Source organism: Plecotus auritus (genome assembly GCF_963455305.1).
Source record: "Plecotus auritus genome assembly, chromosome: 9".
NCBI lineage: Eukaryota > Metazoa > Chordata > Mammalia > Chiroptera > Vespertilionidae > Plecotus > Plecotus auritus.
Window position 1 is genome coordinate 123337977 of NC_137783.1, and position 13319 is coordinate 123351295.

Sequence of the window (13319 nt, forward strand, 5' to 3'; positions counted from 1 at the left end):
GTTCAGGGTTCAACTCTTCTAAGGTGCAAAATGATAGGGAATTTTGGGGAAGGTAAAAATTTTTTGGAAAATTTTCAAGAATATTCAAACAGGCAGCGCCCTCGGTGGTCCCGGATCTGTCTCTTGCTTCAACAGTGTTTGGACAGAACAGACCCAGAGATCCCCCTTTTTCCAGTCTCAGGCCACTCTCCTGCATCTTATCCAGTCACCACCTTCAGAACCACCTCCTGGACCAGCCAACACACTGCTTTTTTGTTCTACCTTAACTCCTTATTGCCGAACAACCATGAGCTCCCAAATTCATCAGAATTATTCTACTAAGGTGGAGACTGTGGTCAACCGCCTGGCCAACCTGCATCTGCGGGCCTCCTACACCTACCTCTCTCTGGGCTTCTATTTCAACTGTGATGATGTGGCTCAGCAGGGTGAGGGCCCTTCTTCCCTGAGTTGGGGGAGAGGAAGCTTGAGGGCGCTAAGCATCTCTTAAAGTTGCAAAACAAGCTCGGTGGCCGCATTCTCTTCCAGGATCTGCTGAAGCCTTCCCAAGATGAGTGGATGGGCCAAAACTCAGGACTGCCATGGAAGCTGCCCTGGCCTTTGAGAGGAACCTGAACCAGCCCTTTTGGAGCTGCATGCCCTGGGTTCTACCCAAGCAGACTCTCATCTCTGTGACTTCCTGGAGAAACACTTCCTGGATGAGGAGGTGAAACTCATGAAGAAGATGGGCGACCAGCTGACTAACCTCCACAGGCTGGCCAGCCCCCAGGCAGGGCTGGGCAAGTATCTCTTAGTAAGGCTCACCTTGAAGCATAACAAGGAGCCTTTGGAGTCCAGAGGCCTTTGAGGGGCCCCTCTGCATTCCCCTGGTATCTGGCTTTTACCTGAGCCTCTTCCTGAAACTACTAGCCATTCTTTTTTTTTTTTTTTTTTTTTTTTTTTTTTTTTTTTTTTTTTTTTAAAGTAGGGCATGTTTATTCATTTTTTAAAAAATATTTTATTGATATTTTACAGAGAGGAAGGGAGAGGGATAGAGAGTTAGAAACATCGATGAGAGAGAAACATCGATCAGCTGCCTCCTGCACACCCCCCACTGGGGATGTGCCTGCAACCAAGGCACGTGCCCTTGACCGGAATCGAACCTGGGACCCTTTCAGTCCGCAGGCCGACACTCTACCCACTGAGCCAAACCGGTTTCGGCACTAGCCATTCTTTTAACCACCCTGAAGCCCTCTCCCATGTACTGGACCAAGTAAAACAATAAAGCTTTTTGGGGGAAAAAATATTAAAACACTCTCTTGGCAGCTTTAAAAAACATTACTTAAGCCCTGCTGGTGTGGCTCAGTGGTTGAGCATCAACCTATGAACCAGGAGGTCAGGGTTCAATTCCCAGTCAGGGCACAATTCCCAGTCAGGGCACATGCCCAGGTTGTGGGCTCGATCCCCAGTGTGGGGCAAGCAGAAGGCAGCCAATCATCACTGATGTCTCTATCTCTCTCTTTGTAAATCAATAAAAATATTTTTTTAAAAAAAAGGAAACATTGAAAAATCAAACTGACATTTGAAAAAAAAATTACTTAATAGAAAAAAAATATATTTGACATGAAGCTAGAGATCATCTAATCTTCCATTCCTTCTGCTCATGTTCATAAAGAAATAGGCAGCTCCCTATATAATATGAAAAGAGCATACCCTTCTACCTCTTAAAGAAAAAAGTCAAACTTTCCAATCAGATGTCTAAATTCCATCATTAATATCTTCGTGTTAAACAGTGCATTCTTCTTATTGTCCTTTTCAAATATAAAAAATGTTGAAAGGAGAATAGCCTATCATTCCTAACTTCTTAGAATAAATGAGTGGATCGGGTAACTAAAAGGAAAGGACTGGGTGTCTGATGGGATGGGGTTGCTGAAGGAAGATAATGAACCAGAAAAGGAACCATGAGTGCCTGAACAACTGAAAGCAAAAGAATAGGCCATTAACATTACTTTCTCTCACTTCCCCTCCTACCTCTTCAATCCCTGTCCTTCTCATCTAGTTAACTCTCTTACTTATTTTCCTTTTCCCTTTACCACCTCCAACATCCAACTGTTTTCTTCTGTTCATTCTCTAGTTTTTAACTCTCACTCCCACTTTCTTTCATTCAACCACACGGAGGACTATGTTAAAGTGTAATTTACCTATAGACTTTTCACTCTTCCTTTAAGCATCTGTTGTCTTCTTACTGCCAGTCTTAACAACTTGTCTCCCTCATTCCCAGAAATTTCTTATTCAAAAGTAAGAAAGAAAAAATCCTTTTTAAACACTCCCAACTTGTCCCATTTAACTGCCACCTGACAACCCATAGTTTCTTCATTACATCTTCCCTATCCTCAAAATCTCTGATTCCCCTTTCCTCACTCCTTCTACCTATATCTTTCCAGAACTCTCATAGAGTGCTTTGAAAGCATTTATATAACAATTGTATTGAGATATAATTCACATACCATACAATTCACCCCTTTAGAGTGTTAAATCAAAGGAGCTTAATATAGACATTTCTTGCTATCCATGGTGATTGGTTCCAGGACCCCTAAGGATACCAAACTCCATAGCTGTGCAAATCCCTTACATAAGATGGTGTAGCATTTTCATATAACCTACGCACATCCTCCCATATACTTTAAACCATCTCTAGATTACTTATAATATTTAATACAATGTAGATAACATTACATTGTTTAAAAGTACAACTCTATGGTCCAAACTGGACACATCACTTCAGTCAACTTAAATTCAGTCCCTGATTTCTATAGATAAGGCTCAGGTTTAGTATGTACTTTGTTTTTCTAAAATTATAAAAATTAAATTAAACCAGTGAAGTAAAACATTTTTATCCTTGATGATAATTTAGCTGTTTTAAAATACTTTTTATATTCTTTCACTTTGTAGCATATTATTAGAAAACCATTTTTTTCCTACTACACTTGGATGACGATAAGAAATTATTCTAGGCAAAAATTCTCCTATCTGTACATCTACTCTTTGTCAAGTTTACTGTTGTTTGTTCCTTTCTCCATGTTACTGGTTTATGTTTGCTTTTGGATTTTTTTTACTTTCAGAAAGACAAAATACACATCGGTGAACAAATGTACTTTTCCATAATACTATTATCACTTTAAATAAGCAAAATAATAAAAGGTGATTCCTAAAGGCCATATTCTACTTCCTGTTAGTATCCCAGCTCTTTATTCTTTACTAGTACTCCAAAATAAATGCCAATTGAAATACTTAATATGGAATTTCAGCTTAAATGCTCACAAGTTAAACAAAGTCAGTGTTTTACTTAAACTAAGTCACTTTTTCCATTTTTTGTCTCGGCCCTCAGAAATGAGATATAGTTAATTTTAAATGTAAAACTTTGTACACTATGCAAATCATGTCTGTGTGTCTAAGAAAAATAACAAACTTAATGAGGAATGTTAAAAAAAAATCAGAACCCATTAGTTTAAAGATACATAGGAGCAGCCAAAGATGACAAACACGCATAAAATTCAAAACATAGTGGGAAAGGGAATAGGCACCGAAACACATAAATCCGTGTTTTGAATTCTTTTTCTCTGTGGGTATAATTGTACCTTAGTTTCTTATAATGATTTATTGAGGTAAATATTCTGTATGGTTTAACAGCTACAGCTTCAAAGTGTCAGGCACAGGCTCTCCTTTATTCATGAGGCAGCTGAGAATTGGGATGTGAATTCACTTCTGTATTCTGAGACTTGGCAAAGTTTGTTTTTAAGGTCCTTATAAAGAATTCATGTTGATGCAGTCTATTCAAATGTGAAAAACACTGTGCTGTAATGAGTGAAATAGAAAACCTTTACAGTAATTCTGAAGAAAAGGTATATAAATTGAAATAAGCCACACAGAATTACTTTCAGCAAAGTAAAAAATTCCCCTGAGTTCATCTCAGTAATTTTTTCAGGTTTCAGGATGCCTATACACCCCATCATTGGATGGGCTACTAAAATGGATACTGAATCTAATATCAATACAAAAAGGAAATAAAGAGAAATAAAATTAAGTCTCAGTTTGTAATATTCACAGTACAAAGTCTTTTAGGTTGCTTTTCAGTTTGCACATACTATTGCTCTGGGACCAAGGTATATACAACAGCAACCAGTGATACCAGTTACACAGTAGAATGTTAAAGCTACCATAAAGCAACTTCATAGCTTGGAGGGGGCAGGTAAGTAATTAACAAATGCAGTATGTTTCCTTTGAAAGCATCATACCAATGTAAGTTACACATGGATGCTTAAGGTACAGAGCCCTATCTTGGAACTCATCAATCTTATGCTTGACTACATCAAGACTTTCAGCAGGAAATTCAGATTTTTTGCAAGAATTCCATGTACCTTATATATGTAAGCTCAATTTCTCCTTGAAGCACTGACCTACTGGCCTCAAAATACCATACTCTACTGATTCAATGCATCCTCACTAGCCACTACCTCTTAGCTTCCACTGTGTAAATCTAATTCTTCTACCTGACTTGAAAATTCTAGGTCCTCAGATTCAGGTCAGAGTCCTTTGCGACTTCTCTAATTCCCATGGATTTAAACACTATTCTTATGCGAATGATCCCCAAATATGTATCTCTAGCCCTGACTTACCTGAATTTCAGATTTGAATGCCTAACTGTCTTCTCTTATTCCCAAAGAATTAAAAAATCAAATCATGATAACTACCCACCAAAATCTGTCCATCTTCCCCATCTGAGACGATAGAAATTGCTCCACATCTCTCCATCTTCACCACTACCACTTAACTCAGGTCTTCATTATTTCTCTCACCTGGACTATGCAACAGCTTCACTTCACTCCTAAACCCCCTCTAACCCATTCTGCATCTATAATAATAAAAGTGTAATATGCTAATTAGACCAGACGACCTTCCAGACAAAGTAACACAGCGGCGGGGGTCGAGCCCCTTGCACGAATTTCGTGCATTGGGCCTCTAGTATTTTAATAACAGTGAGTTTCTTTAAAACATCAGCTCAATCACTCTTCTGCTAAAAAATCTTGAGTGCTTTATCATCGCACTTAGGATAAAATCCAAAATCTGTATCATGATCCACAAAACTTTGCCTTACCTTTCCAACCTTATCTCATGCCACTCTCCCCTCCTTTTTTCACTACATTCTAATTCACACTGGTCTTCCTTTAGCACTCAGAATACACTAAGCTTTTTCCAGCTTTAAGGCCTTTTCAGATGCTGTTCCCCAACCTTAAACCCTTCCCCTTAATTACCTAGCTGGTCCCTTCTCATCCTGACTGACTCACTACCGTAGAGAGACAGTCCCAAACCACACTACTAAGTGTCCCTTGTTTATTTCCTATGGCACTTACTATATTTTGTAATTGTTTTATGTATTTTGGTTATCTACCAAAATAGAACATAAGCTCCATAGAGACTAATTAACTTATTTATATTCCTAATTAATATGTCCAGTAACTGGCATAATATAGCTCTCAATAAATACTTGCTAGATGAATGAAAACCAGATGCATATGATTCTAAAACCAACGTTCTTTCTACTATATCATATTACCACCTTAAAGGATTTTAGAAATCATCTAGTCTAAAACTCTCATTTTAAAAATGGAAAAAATGAGATACAGAAAAACCAGCAATTTGTCCAAGGACACCCAGTAATAATTGACAAAGCCACAGTGACCCCAGGCTTTCTGACTTCTGATTTAGGCTTTTTTTTTTTTTTTTTACACACCACATTGCTTTATTCTGATAAATCTCACAAAAAAAAAAATATGCCTAAGAGGTTTTCTGGCCCTAAACGGTTTGGCTCAGTGGATAGAGCATCGGCCTGTGGACTGAAGGGTCCCAGTTCGATTCCGGTCAAGGGCATGTACCTTGGTTGCAGGCATATCCAATAAGGGGTGTGCAGGAGGCAGCTGATTGATGTTTCTCTCTCATCGATGTTTCTAACTCTCTATCCCTCTCCCTTTCTCTCTGTAAAAAAAAAAAAAAATCAATAAAAAATATTTTTAAAAAAAGAAGTCTTCTGTAAAGTGACCAAAAATACCAGTAAAAACTTTTGCAACCATTTACAACCTCAGCTAATACAAGAAAGAAAGAAAGAAATTTAAACAGTAATATATAAAGCATCTGGTTATCAAAATCTTTTACATAATTGGTTTTTTAAATTTGGAAATATAGACAAATGGTTCTCTATTTTACATTATATAAATCATTTATTTTACAATTAAACAAACAAAAATTTATGTAATCTGGATAATATATTTACAATAAACTTTCTTAGGGAAATCATACTTTATCCATAAAAATGTACTATAAGTTTTCTCAATAGCCAGTAATTCTCTAAAAATCATATAAAATATAAAATTCATGTAAGTTTGAAACTAAACAAGAACTAAGCAAAATATCTACAGTTAATGATAATCACAGATAAAAGAAACAATCAGACCCAGGAATTCTATACTACCTATTTCCAGAATCTAATCAATAGTCTGCAAAACATTTAGCCATGTGTCTATTTACTCAGTCCATGAATCAAAGCAGTCTACATGGCAACAACTGCATACTACCTCCAGGTCCTTCCACTCCTCCAGAACTCAAATCAAATAGCTTCTAAATCATTTTAAGCCGCTACTGTCACCTAATGGAGGAAACTTTGATTTAATTTTTCTTTACCAACAACTTCTTACTTCCCTAAATAAGCACATTTTATCCACACTCACTACCTGTCTACTTGTGTATATGTTTACATTTCATAATAAAAAGCTAGAAAATTTAACCTCTGTCACTAACCATTTTAGTCCTTAAAAACAGCCATGTTTCCATCTACCTCCTTCCTCATCTTTTAAAGAATCCTATATAATAAAACCCTAATATGCAAATCAACCGAATGGCAGAACGACTGATCACTATGATGCACACTGACCACCAGGGGGCAGGCGCTCAATGCAGGAGCTGCCCCCTCATGGTCAGTGTGCTCCCATAGGGGGAACGTTGCTCAGCCAGAAGCCGGGCTCATGGCTGGTGAGCACAGTGGCAGTGGCAGGAACCTCTCCTGCCTCCACTGCAAACAGGCGGTAAAGGAGTGAGGGGTCCCGGACTGTGAGAGCCCCAGACTGCGAGAGGGATGTCTAACTGCGGGCTTAGGCCCAAGCCCCAGGGTGATTGGGCCGAAGCCAGGTGGCAGACATCCCCCGAGGGGTCCCAGACTGTGAGAGGGCGCAGGCCCAGCTGAGGGATCCCACCTCCCTTAGTGCACGAATGTCATGCACAGGGCCTCTAGTTCTACATAATTTTTCAAAAGTACTATAAATAAAATACAAATTCTCTTCTTTTTAGTATTACAACAGTATTTATTAGTGCCAATAATAAACATTTCCACTATATTACCGTTCAATAGGATTAGGTAGACTATCTTAGTGAACGAGACATTATTTATAACATTGTTCTATGGGGGAAAATCTGCTTCTATGGAACTTTCTTTTGATATCCAATTTCCCTGAAGTTACTAACAAGAATATCATAGACCGTGTGGCTTCAACAACAGACATGTATTCCTCATGGTTCTGGAGGCTGGGAGGTCCAAGACCAAGGCGCTGGCAGATTCAATGTCTGGTGAGAACCCACTTCCTAGTTCACACACAGTTGTCTTTTTGTTGTGCCTCACATGGTAGAAGGTGCAAAGTTCCTGTGGTCTCTTTTAAAAAGAGCACTAATCCTATTCATGAGGGCTCTGCCTTCATGACCTTATCATCCAAAAGTACCACATCTAAATACCATAACGTTGGGTATTAACTTTCAACAAATGAATTTGGGGGAGCGGGTGCATAAACATTTAGTCTGTAAATATCATCAGTCATGTTCATTGTTTTGCCCTTATAAAGATTTCACATTATTATACCTTTGTTATTTACCTACCAGCTGTTCTGAATGTTCTGTCTTTAATTCTCATTAGATGTTTTTAGTCCATCAGATGTGACTCTTGCTGCTTCTCATTACTATGCAAATTACCTCAGAATATACTGAACTTTCATAGGTTTCTGATTTAAAAGTCATCATTTACAGTCTGGCAAAATAGTTCTGTTGGAAAAGTTTCAAAATATGAATTTCAGTAGTAAAGTTCAAGTCCTCTTTTTCTCATTTTTGAAACTCAAAATCCTATACCTCAAATATAGGCTAACACCCACTATTAATATGCATTACAGTGGAATACTCCTAGAAGCATAACTAAATCATGTCCACTCTATAAAGCATGGAACATTCTCCCATTCTATCACGGAAAGCCCCCAAACTGTGGTGTCCAATGTGGTAGTCAATAGCAAACTGTAACTTAATGGGCACTGGTAATGTGTCTAGCCTAAATTGAGATATGTTATAGTATAAAATACACAGTGGGCTTTTGAAGATTTATTATAAATAAATGTTAAATATCTCAATCATTTTATATTGATTACATGTTGAAATACTATTCTGAATATAGTGAATCGCATAAAATGCATTAACACGAATTTCACCTATTTTTATTTTTTTAGTGTGACTACTAGAAAATTACATACATAACTCACATTTGTGACTCATATTTCTGTAGAACAGCACTGGTCCCACTGTAATAAAGAGTTCTACTGTATCTAGAATGTTTATTCCTCCTCCTCTTACAAAAAAAAAAAACTAAATTCACCTCATCATGATGATGATGAGGACAATAATACCTTAAATTTTACCAAGTACTTTAAAATCTATGACCTCATTTGATTCTTTTGATCTTCTACTTGGAGTTAGTTCCTCTCTCCACATCATCTCAAACCATCACCATCTAGGACCCCTGCATTTTTGTAATGCATTAATTGAAGAAAATCTATTTTCTAGAATTGAATTAAAAACAGAACAGAAGCCCAGCCAGTGTTGTTCAGTGGTTGAGTGTCGACCCATGAACCAGGAGGTCTCGGTTCAATTCCTGGTCAGGGCACATGCCCAGGTTGCAGGCTTGATCCCCAGTGAGGGGTATCTGGGAGTCATCAATCAATGATTATTATCACTGATGCTTCTCTCTCTCTCTCCCTCTCCCTTCCTTTCTCTGAAATAAATAAAAACATTTTTTTAAAAAGAACAAAAAATATCAGGACATTAGTAGATAAAAAGCCTTTGAGGACATTCAGATTTCTATAGTAAATTAGTTTTTGGTGTTTGTTTTCCCCCCAAAGAAACAGCTTTTGATTAATATATTGTGATGAGTAACACATAGAAGCAAGGTCCTTAAATGAAAATGTATACTTTAAATGAGAATTAGGAAAAAATAAAGGAGGGACAGAAACATCATAGGAATAAATAAATACTGATCTCATTTCTGTCCAAAGCAGAAAGTACTATATATTCAAAAACGTTACAACAGCTAAAGAAGTTTATTATTAGAATACTGCTTACTCAAGGGAGTAAAAAAAAAAAAATGAAAACAGTTCAATGATTTTGAAGTTTTACTTTTTCCCATCCACTCTCAGTTCTCTGGGGAAACAAAAATCAGCCCCAAAAAATCCATTGTTTTTCCATGTATCAAATGACAGGTAGTGAGAAATTTCAGAGTCCTAATTACTAAAGTGTAGCATTAAGACATTTTCAAAAATAAGTATTAGTAAGCTTAATCAGTATCCATATATAATTTTTCTCCCAGGAAAGTTCAAATACTTCATATTGGAAATCATTTCATTTCAATAATCATGAAGGAATGTTTAAAATTCTGGATCTGAGACAGTACAAATAGGCATATACACTTTGGAAAACCTTGTGGCATTATTTTCTACTATACTATGCATATACCCATACATCCATCAACAAGTAACTTCACACAACTGAATATTATACAGAAGTAAAATGAACCAACCACTAATACATGATAGTGATGATTCTCATAAATATGACATGTGTAAAAGCAGCTAGATATAAAGAAATACATATATGGTTCTATTTAAACAAAGCTCAAAAACAGTGAAAATTAATTTATGTTCTTAAAAGTCAAGATAGCTATCTTTGGGGAGGAAGAAAAGGTAGTAACTGGGAGGGAAGGAAAACTCAAGGGACACTGAAAATGCTTTATTTCTTGACATGGGCAGTGGTTACATAGATATGTTTATTTTGTGAGAACTTATACACTTATTATTTGTACACTTTATTGTAGGTGTATTATATTTCAATTAAAAGTATTTATTCAAAAAATAAAATTCCATGATCATACTAATTTTTTTATATTACTAACTAGAGGCCCGATGCACAAAATTCGTGCAAGGGGCTCAGCCCTCGCAGCCATGGTGGCTTGCCTCGGCCCTCGAAGGCCTAGCTTCATCCAGAAGGTTGTCCAGAAGGTCGTTTGGCTGTCCAGTCTAATTAGCATATTGTGCTTTTATTATTATAGACTAGACACCCAGTACACAAATTCATGCACTTTGAAAGGAACTGTGGGCCACAAAGGCTGTGGTGGGCACAGAGGTGGGTCTCAGCCCTGCTCCCACCGCTGCCGCTCCTGCTGCTGCCGGCACCGGCCTCGCTCGCACCCACTGACAGCGCGGAGCAATTGGGGCCGGCACCAGCAGTGGGTTCAAGCAGGGCTAGCGCTGTCAGCATCAGCGGGTGCGAGCAGCGGCTGCTGCCCCGATCGCCCCTCAGGAGCAGGTGGAGGTGGAGAAGCCCTGAGGGGCAATCGGGACGGCAGCCACCACCCACTGATGCTGATGCTGCTGGCCCCAATCGCTCCGCACCACCAGTGGGTGCGAGTGGGGCTGGCACCGGCAGCAGGTGCAAGTGCTGGGTGGGACTGCAGTGTTCGGGAGCAAAGAATTTTCAGTAACCATCAGAGGCTCGCCCTGATAACAGCAATCGGTGCCCCGCCTTGGTCTGGTGCCCCTGCTCACCTGCTCCACCAACCCCCCGTGGCCAACGCCCGCCATGTTTCGTGCTCTGCCACCTGCTGTCGACACCCGTCATGTTCCGCACGCACCCCCTGGTGGTCAGCGCACATCATAGCAACCAGTTGTTCAGTTGTTTGGTTGTTCCACCATTCAGTCTACTTGCATATTAGCCTTTTATTACATAGGATTAAGACATCATTTGAAATTTAGGAATATTATTGGAATATTCAGAGGAATTGCAGAGCTTTAGAGATGGAAGAAACAGAATAAACTAGTTTAGCTCAGAGAGGTAAGATGACTTGATCAAGATTAAATTAATAGCAGTAATAAAACTAAAATTCAGAACTTTCATATTATACTGCAGAAATTTTTATTTTTTTTCTTTATTAAGGTATTACATATGTGTCCTTATCACCCCCCCTACTGCCCCCCCAACACCCCTCCCACACTCATGCCCTCACCCCCCTGGTGTCTATGTCCATTGGTTAGGCTTATATGCATGCATACAAGCCCTTTGGTTGATCTCTCCCCATCACCGCCACCCTCCCCTACCTTCCCTCTGAGGTTTGACGGTCTGATCGATGCTTCTGTCTCTGGATCTGTTTTTGTTCATCAGTTTATGTTGTTCACTATATTCCACAAATGAGTGAGATCATGTGATATTTATCTTTCTTTGACTGGTTTATTTCGCTTAGCATAATGCTCTCCAGTTCCATCCATACTGTTGCAAATGGTAAGAATTCCTTCTTTTTTACTGCAGCGTAGTATTCCACTGTGTAGATGTACCACAGTTTTTTAATCCACTCATCTGCTGATGGGCACTTAGGTTGTTTCCATATCTTATCTATGGTAAATTGTGCTGTTATGAACATAGGGGTGCATATATCCTTTCTGATTGGTGTTTCTAGTTTCTTGGGATATATTCCTAGAAGTGGGATCAATGGGTCAAATGGGAGTTCCATTTTTAGTTTTTTGAGGAAACTCCATACTGTTCTCCACAGTGGCTGCACCAGTCTGCATTCCCACCAGCAGTGCTCAAGGGTTCCTTTTTTTCCGCATCCTCACCAGCACTTTTCATTTGTTGATTTGTTGATGATAGCCATTTTAACAGGTGTGAGATGTAGTGCAGACGTTTTAAAGTTGTTAATTTAAGTAGAGTTAGAATTCATTAGAGAGACTTGAAATTCTCTCTACAATCTTGATGTTTTATAATGCTAAAAGGACAAAAACTACAAGTCATTGAATGTCAGTCATTCATTCCTCCACTTCAGTTATAATAATGAATAAATCACAAAAGAAGGGAGGAAAATCACACAGCCTTTTCGTTAGGAACTTATAAGAATTAGCAATCCATGTCTTTTTTTTAAAATATGCTTTATTGATTTTTAGAGAGAGGAAGGGAGAGGGAGAGATAGAAACATCAATGAGAGAGGAACATCATCAATCAGCTGCCTCCTGTACACCTCCTACTGGGATGGGAATTGAGCCCGCAACCTGGGCATGTGCCATGACCGGGAATTGAACCAGTGACCTCTTGGTTCCTGGGTCATACTCAACCACAACAGCCAGGCATCAATCCAAGTCTTTTGAACATATTTCAAAACTTACTCTTTATGAAGACAGATATAATATTGGTGTTCCACCAAATACTATATTAAAAACAGAGTAGTCTCAATTCACATTGCCTTTTTCTCTTTTACTTTTTTAAACTTGTTTGTAAACAAGTTTAGGAGGGATGAAATCAAGAGTTGTTGATATCTCTTGGAAATGCATCCACATTTCAGCTACTAGCAATTCACAAGGTTAAAGGTTATAACCACTTATTCTCTTTGTTTCTTTCAGACTTCCAAATATGGCCCCTTTTCTCTCTCTCTCTCTTTCTCTCTCTCTCTCATTTAATTTTAAGAAGCTATTCTTCTGGCCCAGATATTTAAAATAAGCTATTGTAGCATTCTTTATGTTTGCTCTTTTTTACTTAATTTCTTTTTCTTTTCTTTTTTCTTTCTTTCTTTCTTTTTTTAACACTATTTTGTTTTGGAGGAAGGGGAGGAAGGAGAGTTCTAAGAAAAGCTTTCATAGCAGGTTCAAAAGTATAATAGCCATTTCAATCTCCAGACATTTGTACCCTTTATTTCTTTGGTCCTTGAAAGGGCTTTTTAAATGTTAACAGCTAGGATAGGACTGCTTTCCTATTCCAGGCCAGGCTTCATTTCCTTTGTAGTCTTGGGTTCTTCCCCACCCTCGACCTCCCAGTAACCTCCATGCCAGTTTCTTTTTTGAAACAAAACAAACAAAAATAGTAAGAAAAAAAGATTTTATTCATCGAGATGTGTATATAGACAGACTTATAAGATCACATACCTCTTGTAAATTAGAGTATTAAAACTT

General features: G+C 38.3%; 1 pseudogene across 1 annotated transcript; it reads left to right on the plus strand.

Moving 5' to 3' along the window:
* The first annotated feature begins 286 nt into the window (after positions 1 to 286).
* Positions 287 to 844, plus strand: LOC308233707 (ferritin light chain-like; annotated as a pseudogene). The gene has a single exon. The product of its transcript is annotated as a ferritin light chain-like (transcript).
* Positions 845 to 13319: the final 12475 nt, after the last annotated feature.